The sequence below is a fragment of the Halichoerus grypus genome, chromosome 1 (genome assembly GCF_964656455.1).
Source record: "Halichoerus grypus chromosome 1, mHalGry1.hap1.1, whole genome shotgun sequence".
Classification (NCBI taxonomy): Eukaryota; Metazoa; Chordata; class Mammalia; order Carnivora; family Phocidae; genus Halichoerus; species Halichoerus grypus.
Genome location: NC_135712.1, coordinates 216541430 through 216548172, shown reverse-complemented (window position 1 = coordinate 216548172; position 6743 = coordinate 216541430). Strand labels below are relative to the sequence as shown.

Genomic DNA, 6743 nt, shown 5'->3' with positions numbered 1-6743 from the left:
TGATTTTCAAACCTTAAGGAAGGTCAAGAAGCTGCTATTGTGTCATATTTCACTCAGAAATCATCTTGTTGGACTGGTGAGGACAATACAATAGCACCATCGTCACTAGGAGTGGGGAGCTTCCCATTTCCAAATGGCCGTGTTGTCCCCCTTAGCTCAGGGCCACCAAAAAGAGCAGCTTGGGTGGGAGACACCGTCATCACTAGGAGTGGGGAGCTTCCCATTTCCATATGGCCATGTTGTCCCCCTTAGCTCAGGGCCACCAGAAAGGGCAGCTTGGGTGGGAGACACCATCATCACTAGGAGTGGGGAGCTTCCCATTTCCATATGGCCATGTTGTCCCCCTTAGCTCAGGGCCACCAGAAAGGGCAGCTGGGGGCGACCACAGGCCAAGGCTGCCAGGTGTGCCTGAGGCAGGCAGAACTCGGACTTAAGGCTCAACTCCTATCTACCTTATTTATAGTGCTCTTCACGGATAGAATGCCATTGTCTGTGAGCTCTGTTGTAGGAAAGATGGAGAATTTCCATTGTGATTCCCTCTCTGACCCTTAGGATATGTAGCAAAGTTACATTTAAGTTTTAAGCACTGAAGGACTTCCTGGTTTTCTTTTCATTATGACTATGGTTCAATTCCCTGTGGTCTAAGAATATAATCTAGTTAATTTCAGGCTTTTAAAATGTGTAGACTTGATTCATGGCCCAACGTATCGTCTATTTGGATAAATATTCTAGGACCACTTGAAAATACTGTATTCTGCACTTACTATGTAATGTTCCATATATGTCAATTAGGTCACATTTCTTACCAATGTTTTGTCTGCTTCTTCTATCAGATATTGAGAAAGGTATATTAAAATCTTCAAACAATGCTACTCTAGTCAACATTGCATTGGAGAATCTCTCAAGTGTTATAAGCCAAGAGAAACAAAAAGAATAAGAATTGAGGAGATCGTTGTGACTATTCACAGATAATATGATGGTATACATACAAAATCCAAAGTAGTCTATAAATACACTATTAGAATTAAAAATGGAAAACTTGCAAATCTTAGAACCAAGGAAGCAATCCAGAAAGCAGCCAGGGGGAACAGATTTCTTACGTACGCACGGAGGAAGAACATCAGAATAACGTCAGACCTGTCCATAGGGACCTGGCAAGCCAGAAAGGACTGCAAAGACATATTCACGGTACTAAATGAGAACATGCAGCCAAGGATACATAGCCAGGGAAATGTTGCAAAAGAAAACCAAACCTGGGGGCATCAGAATGCCTGACTTCAAGCTATATTACAAATCTGTGACAGGATGGTATTGGCACAAAAACACATAGATCAATGGAAGAGAATAGAGACCCCAGAAATGGACCCTCAACTCTATGGTCAACCAATCTTTGACAGATAAGGAATGAATGTCCAATGGAAAAAAGACAATCTCTCCAATAAATGGTGCTGGGAAAATTGCACAGCCACATGCAGAAGACTGAAACTCGACCATTCTCTTACATCATACACAAAGATAAACTCAAAATGGATGAAAGACCTCAATGTGAGGCAGGAGTCCATCAAAATCCTAGAGAAGAACAGAGGCAGTCACCTCTTTGACATCGGCCACAGCAACTTCTTTCAAGACATGTCTATAAAGGCAAAGGAAACAAAAGCAAAAATGAACTTTTGGGACTTTATCAAGATAAAAAGCTTCTGCACAGCAAACGAAACAGTCAACAAAACTAAGAAGCAACCCATGGAATGGGAGAAGATATTTGCAAATGACATTACAGATGAAGGGCTGCTATCCAAGATCTAGAAAGAACTTCTCAAACTCAACACCCAAAATAATAATCATCATCATCATCATCATCATCATCATCATCATCATCCAATCAAGAAATGGGCAGAAGACATGAACAGACATTTCTCCAAAAAAGACATAAAAATGACTAACGTTTAACATCACTAGCCATCATGGAAATTCAAATCAAAACCACAATGAGATACCACCTCACACCAGTCAGAATGGCTAAAATTAACAAGTCTGGAAATGACAGATATTGTGAGGATGTGGAGAAAGAGGAACCCTCTTTACACTGTTGGTGGGAATGCAAGCAGGTACAGCCACTCTGGAAAACAGTATGGAGGTTCCTCAAGATGTTAAAAATAGAACTACCCTACTACCTAACAATTGCACTACTGGGTATTTACCCCAAAGATACAGACGTAGTGAAAAGAAGGGGCATCTGAACCCCAATGTTCATAGCAGCAATGTCTGCAATAGCCAAACTGTGGAAGGAGCCGAGACGCTCTTCAACAGATGAATGGATAAAGATGTGGTCCATATATACAAGGGAAGAATACTCAGCCATCAGAAAGGATAAATACCTACAATTTGCATTAATGTGGATGGAACTGGAGGGGATTATGCTAAGTGAAATAAGTCAAGCAGAGAAAGACAGTTACCATATGGTTTCACTCATATGTGGAACATAAGGAATAGCATGGAGGACCATAGTGGAAGGGAAGGAAAACTGAATGGGAAGAAATCAGAGAGGGAGACAAACCATGAGAGACTCTGGACTCCGGGAACCTAAGTGAGGGTTACAGAAGGGAGAGGGGTGGGGGGATGGGTATCTGGGTGATGGGTATTAAGGAGGGCACATGTTGTGATGAGCACTGGGTGTTATATGCAAAGAATGAGTCGTTGAACACTACATCAAAAAACTAAATATGTACTATATGTTGGCTAACTGAACATAATTAAATAAGTACATAAATAAATATGCTTTCTACATGAAAAACACATAATAATAGGTACAGATTTTCAGATTTGCAAATGAAATGTTCTCAAGATATGTATCACAGCAGTGTAAATATACTTCACACTACCGGACTTTATACTGAAAATGTTTAAAATGGTAAAATCAATGTTATGATTTTTTACAACTTTTTTCCTTTTTTTATGATGTTAATCACCATACATTACATCATTTTTCCCTGCCTACTATCTTCTTTTTTCTTAACATATAATGTATTATTTGCTTCAGAGGTACAGGTCTGTGATTCAGCAGTCTTACACAATTCACAGCGCTCACCATAGCACATACCCACCCCAATGCCTATCACGCAGCCGCCCCATCCCTCCCGCCCCCCACCACTCCAGCAACCCTCAGTTGGTTTCCTGAGATTAAGAATTACTCATATCAGTGAGATCATATGATAGATTTTTTACAATTTTTTAAAAGTCCATTCTGTATGATTCCATTTTTATAAAGATTTTATTAATTTATTTTAGAGAGAGAGAGAGTGTGGCACGGGAGTGGTAGGAGAGGCAGGAGGTGGAAGAGAGAATCGTGAGCCCACACTGCCCTGAACACAGACCCTACATGGGGCTCGATCCCACACCATGAGATCACATCCTGAGCCAAAATCAAGAGTCAGCGACTTAAAGGACTGAGCCACCATCACCCTTTCCTCCAGAGGACCTGCATTGGACCTCCACTTCCTCACGTTCTCCCCAGACCAGACACCTGCCAGTCTGAGGGTGACCAGCGCTGCCTCCATAGGGTTTCCTTTGCCAGAGTCCTTCCCCAGGAGCTCCCGCATCTGTGACTCCCCATGTGCCTGTCCTCCCCCCTTGGACTTGCATGCGTTTGGTGTCTGTCCTTGTGGAACCCAGTGACTTGGTATATTGTTTGGACCAGAGGCATGGGAAACCTTTCTCTGGCCTTGGGTTGTGAGCAATGCTTTTGCCCTTTGGGGTGTGCCTTCCAGCCTTCTGCATTTCCCTGGTTTCTGTGTGGGCCACAGGAGGAACCAGCCCTGTCCTGTCTGGGGTCAGGCTGTGGTGTCCCAGCAGGAACAGGGGTCTCGGCCCCGAGATTGTGCCCATAATTCCTAAAGTGGCCTCTATGTTTACATCTGATGTGTAATCCATCGGGGATTTCAATATCGAATAAGGGAAATTATATGACAAATAAACACAGAAGAAAATGAATCCCCTTTGAAAACAGGTGGGCAGACACAAAGGCACCTATTGTGTGATTCCACTTACAGAAACATCAGGAATAGGTAAAGAAACAGAGAGAGAAAGCAGCTTAGAGGTTTTGATGGTCTGGGCTGGGGGAGAAATGGGCAGGGGGGGCTTCTGGTTCAGGGACTCCTTTGGGGCATGAGATATTCTGCAGCAATGTTCTGTGGTGTGGTGGCACAGCGTTGGGAATGTACTTAATGTTCATGACGTGTTCAATTGAAAACAAGTAATTGTATTTATTTATTTTTTTTAATTTTTTTTCTTTTTAAAGATTTTATTTATTTACTTGACAGAGAGAGACACAGCGAGAGAGGAACACAAGCAGGGGGAGTGGGAGAGGGAGAAGCAGACTTCCCACCGAGCAGGGAGCCCGATGCTGGGCTCGATACCAGGACCCTGGGATCATGACCCGAGCCGAAGGCAGCCGCTTAACCAACTGAGCCACCCAGGCGCCCCAACAAGTAATTGTATTTAAAACAAATAATAAACAGTATATAGGACATGGAAGGATAAAATAACAGTTAATAGGTACCAGATAGAAAGAACGTAGGAGGAGTGGATGAAACAATCTGGCGGGGCGTCGGGGTCCGGCGATGGAACTAAGGGTAATTGTACAAGGAGCTCTTCCCGCAGGGCTGTGGGCTCTGGATGTGGCTCTGGGAGACCTGCAGGAGCAGGAGTAGGGGCAGGGGTTAGGATAGGGGCAGGGCCTGGGGCAGGGCCAGGTGTAAGAGCAGGGCCAGGGGCAGGGCAAGGGGAGGGGCAAGGGGAGGGATGGGGTCAGCAATAGTGGCAGGTGCAGGATCCAGGGCAGGAGCTAGGTGAGGGGCAGGAACAGTAGCAGGAGCTGGGGCAGGGGCAGGAACAGGGGCAGGGGCTAGGGCAGGAGCAAGTGCCAGTTCTTCCTGGCCCACATCAGGCTCTCCGTGGGCGGGTGCCGGGTCACCTGCCGGCTCCTGGTCTCCTGCTGAAGTCGCAGGCTCCACCCCTCCCTCCAGAGCTGCCGATGGAGTTGGAGCCGGCTCTAGCTCCTCAGGTGGTGGAGCAGCTGTGAGAGGAGAAAAGCTCACCCCGTGCCTGCTCTCCGTGGGCCTTTGCGGAGACAGAACCCAGCCCAGGGCCTCCCACAGAAGTCGCAGCCAGGAAGGAGCCCTCACGGGGACGTCTCCCCGACTGCCGTCCACCCGCTGGGCGCTCTGTGCCCAGTCGTTGCTCCTGGCCCCACACCAGCCTCTGGGGGCTCATCCCTGTGGGGCCAGCCCCGACCCATCCCCACACACCACAAACACCCAGCCCCAGCCTTCTCACCCTCGGGCTCGGCCTCCGTGGGCTCCGGCTCCTGGACCACTGTCCGGTGACCAACCACCTGGGACAGTGGTCTGGGTGGTGGTGGAGGTCTTGCCCGGCAATCCCCAGCACCTGTTTTGGGGGATGCCTGTGGGGTCAACCCCTCTGTCAGGGAGGAGGGCATGTCCGCCAGCCGCCTCTGGAGGTCATCCGTGGCCTTCTGCAAAGACAGGGACGGGTAGTCGGCTGGAAGCATCAAAGCCCTGCCCGGCCATCCTCACTGTCCTCCTGCCCAGGCCCCCTGCTGCTCCCAGATCAGACACAGACCTGTGCGTGCACAGTCCTGCACCCGGGATGCAGTGACCCATCCCTGCAGGGCTATCGGGATAAACCTTGGGCAGAAGGGGCAGCGCCCGCACACCCCATCCCACACAGCCAGGCTTGACCTTGAACATGACCTGCCCACTGGGTATCTGACCCCTCATCAGCCTGCTCCTGCTCAGGGTGGCCCCACCCCGCATGACCCCTCTTTACACACACACACACACACACACACACACATGCACACACACACACACTCACACACACACGGAGGGGGACCTGGGGCTGCACAGGTCAGATCAGAGCGAGTGGGGCTGGGTGGTCGGCTCTGGGCCTCCTGGTGTCACCTTTCTGTCCTTCCTGCCAAATAGCCAGAGGCGGTGGGGAGCCCTGACACGACATCCCCTGCGAGGGACAGCGTTTGCAGGGCGGGCTTTCCTCAGCCTGCAGCCTCCAGACTTCGGGAGGCAACAAGCCAACATGTTCATCGTTGGATGATCTCCAACAAAATGAGCTGGGCAGGGGGCTGTCTCTGGAATGTGGGTGCCTGGTTACTGCGGTTCCAAATTCTGTTGGGCTCTGTTGTCAGGGAAGTGAGGTCACCACTGTGTGGGGTCCCCTTACCCAACTTCCTCCTCACACAAGAGCCCCCCGAGGGCCCCCTCCCCCAGCTGCTCAATGCTCACCCTCCCCCCATGCCCCATCCATACAGTGACACCCACACAGCCCACCCACAGCCCCTGGGAGGCCTGGGTGCAGCCGGTGTCCCTGCTGTGAGGACACAGAGCTGGGTTCAGACCGGGCTCCTGCACGTGCCCAGGGCTGTGACCCTGGACAGACCCTGTGCCTCTCAGGGCGTCCCCAGTCTGCCCATCTGCACAGTGGGGTATTCTGGCTTCTACTTCTAGGGACGCCATCAGGGGTAGGACCTCTACATACATTCCGTACCTGCTATCACAGGAGGCTGGTGCACACTTGGCAATGCAAGGATGAGCCAGGGGCTGGGCTTGGCATGGAGCACAGCTCAGAGGGGCCTGGGTCTGCTCTGGGGTCTGGGCAAAGCCACCCCCCTCCTGCCTGTGTCCCAGCCCCCGTGGGAAGGTTGTAATGAA

At 49.6% G+C, this 6743-nt stretch overlaps 1 long non-coding RNA gene across 1 annotated transcript; it reads right to left on the bottom strand.

Annotated features, from left to right (window-relative positions):
- Positions 1 to 4129: 4129 nt before the first annotated feature.
- Positions 4130 to 5525, bottom strand: LOC144380143 (uncharacterized). The gene is made up of 3 exons (XR_013443951.1): positions 5332 to 5525; positions 4970 to 5071; positions 4130 to 4688 (listed from the first exon to the last, which is right to left on the bottom strand). It is a non-coding gene; the product is annotated as an uncharacterized LOC144380143 (long non-coding RNA).
- Between the last annotated feature and the right edge of the window lie 1218 nt (positions 5526 to 6743).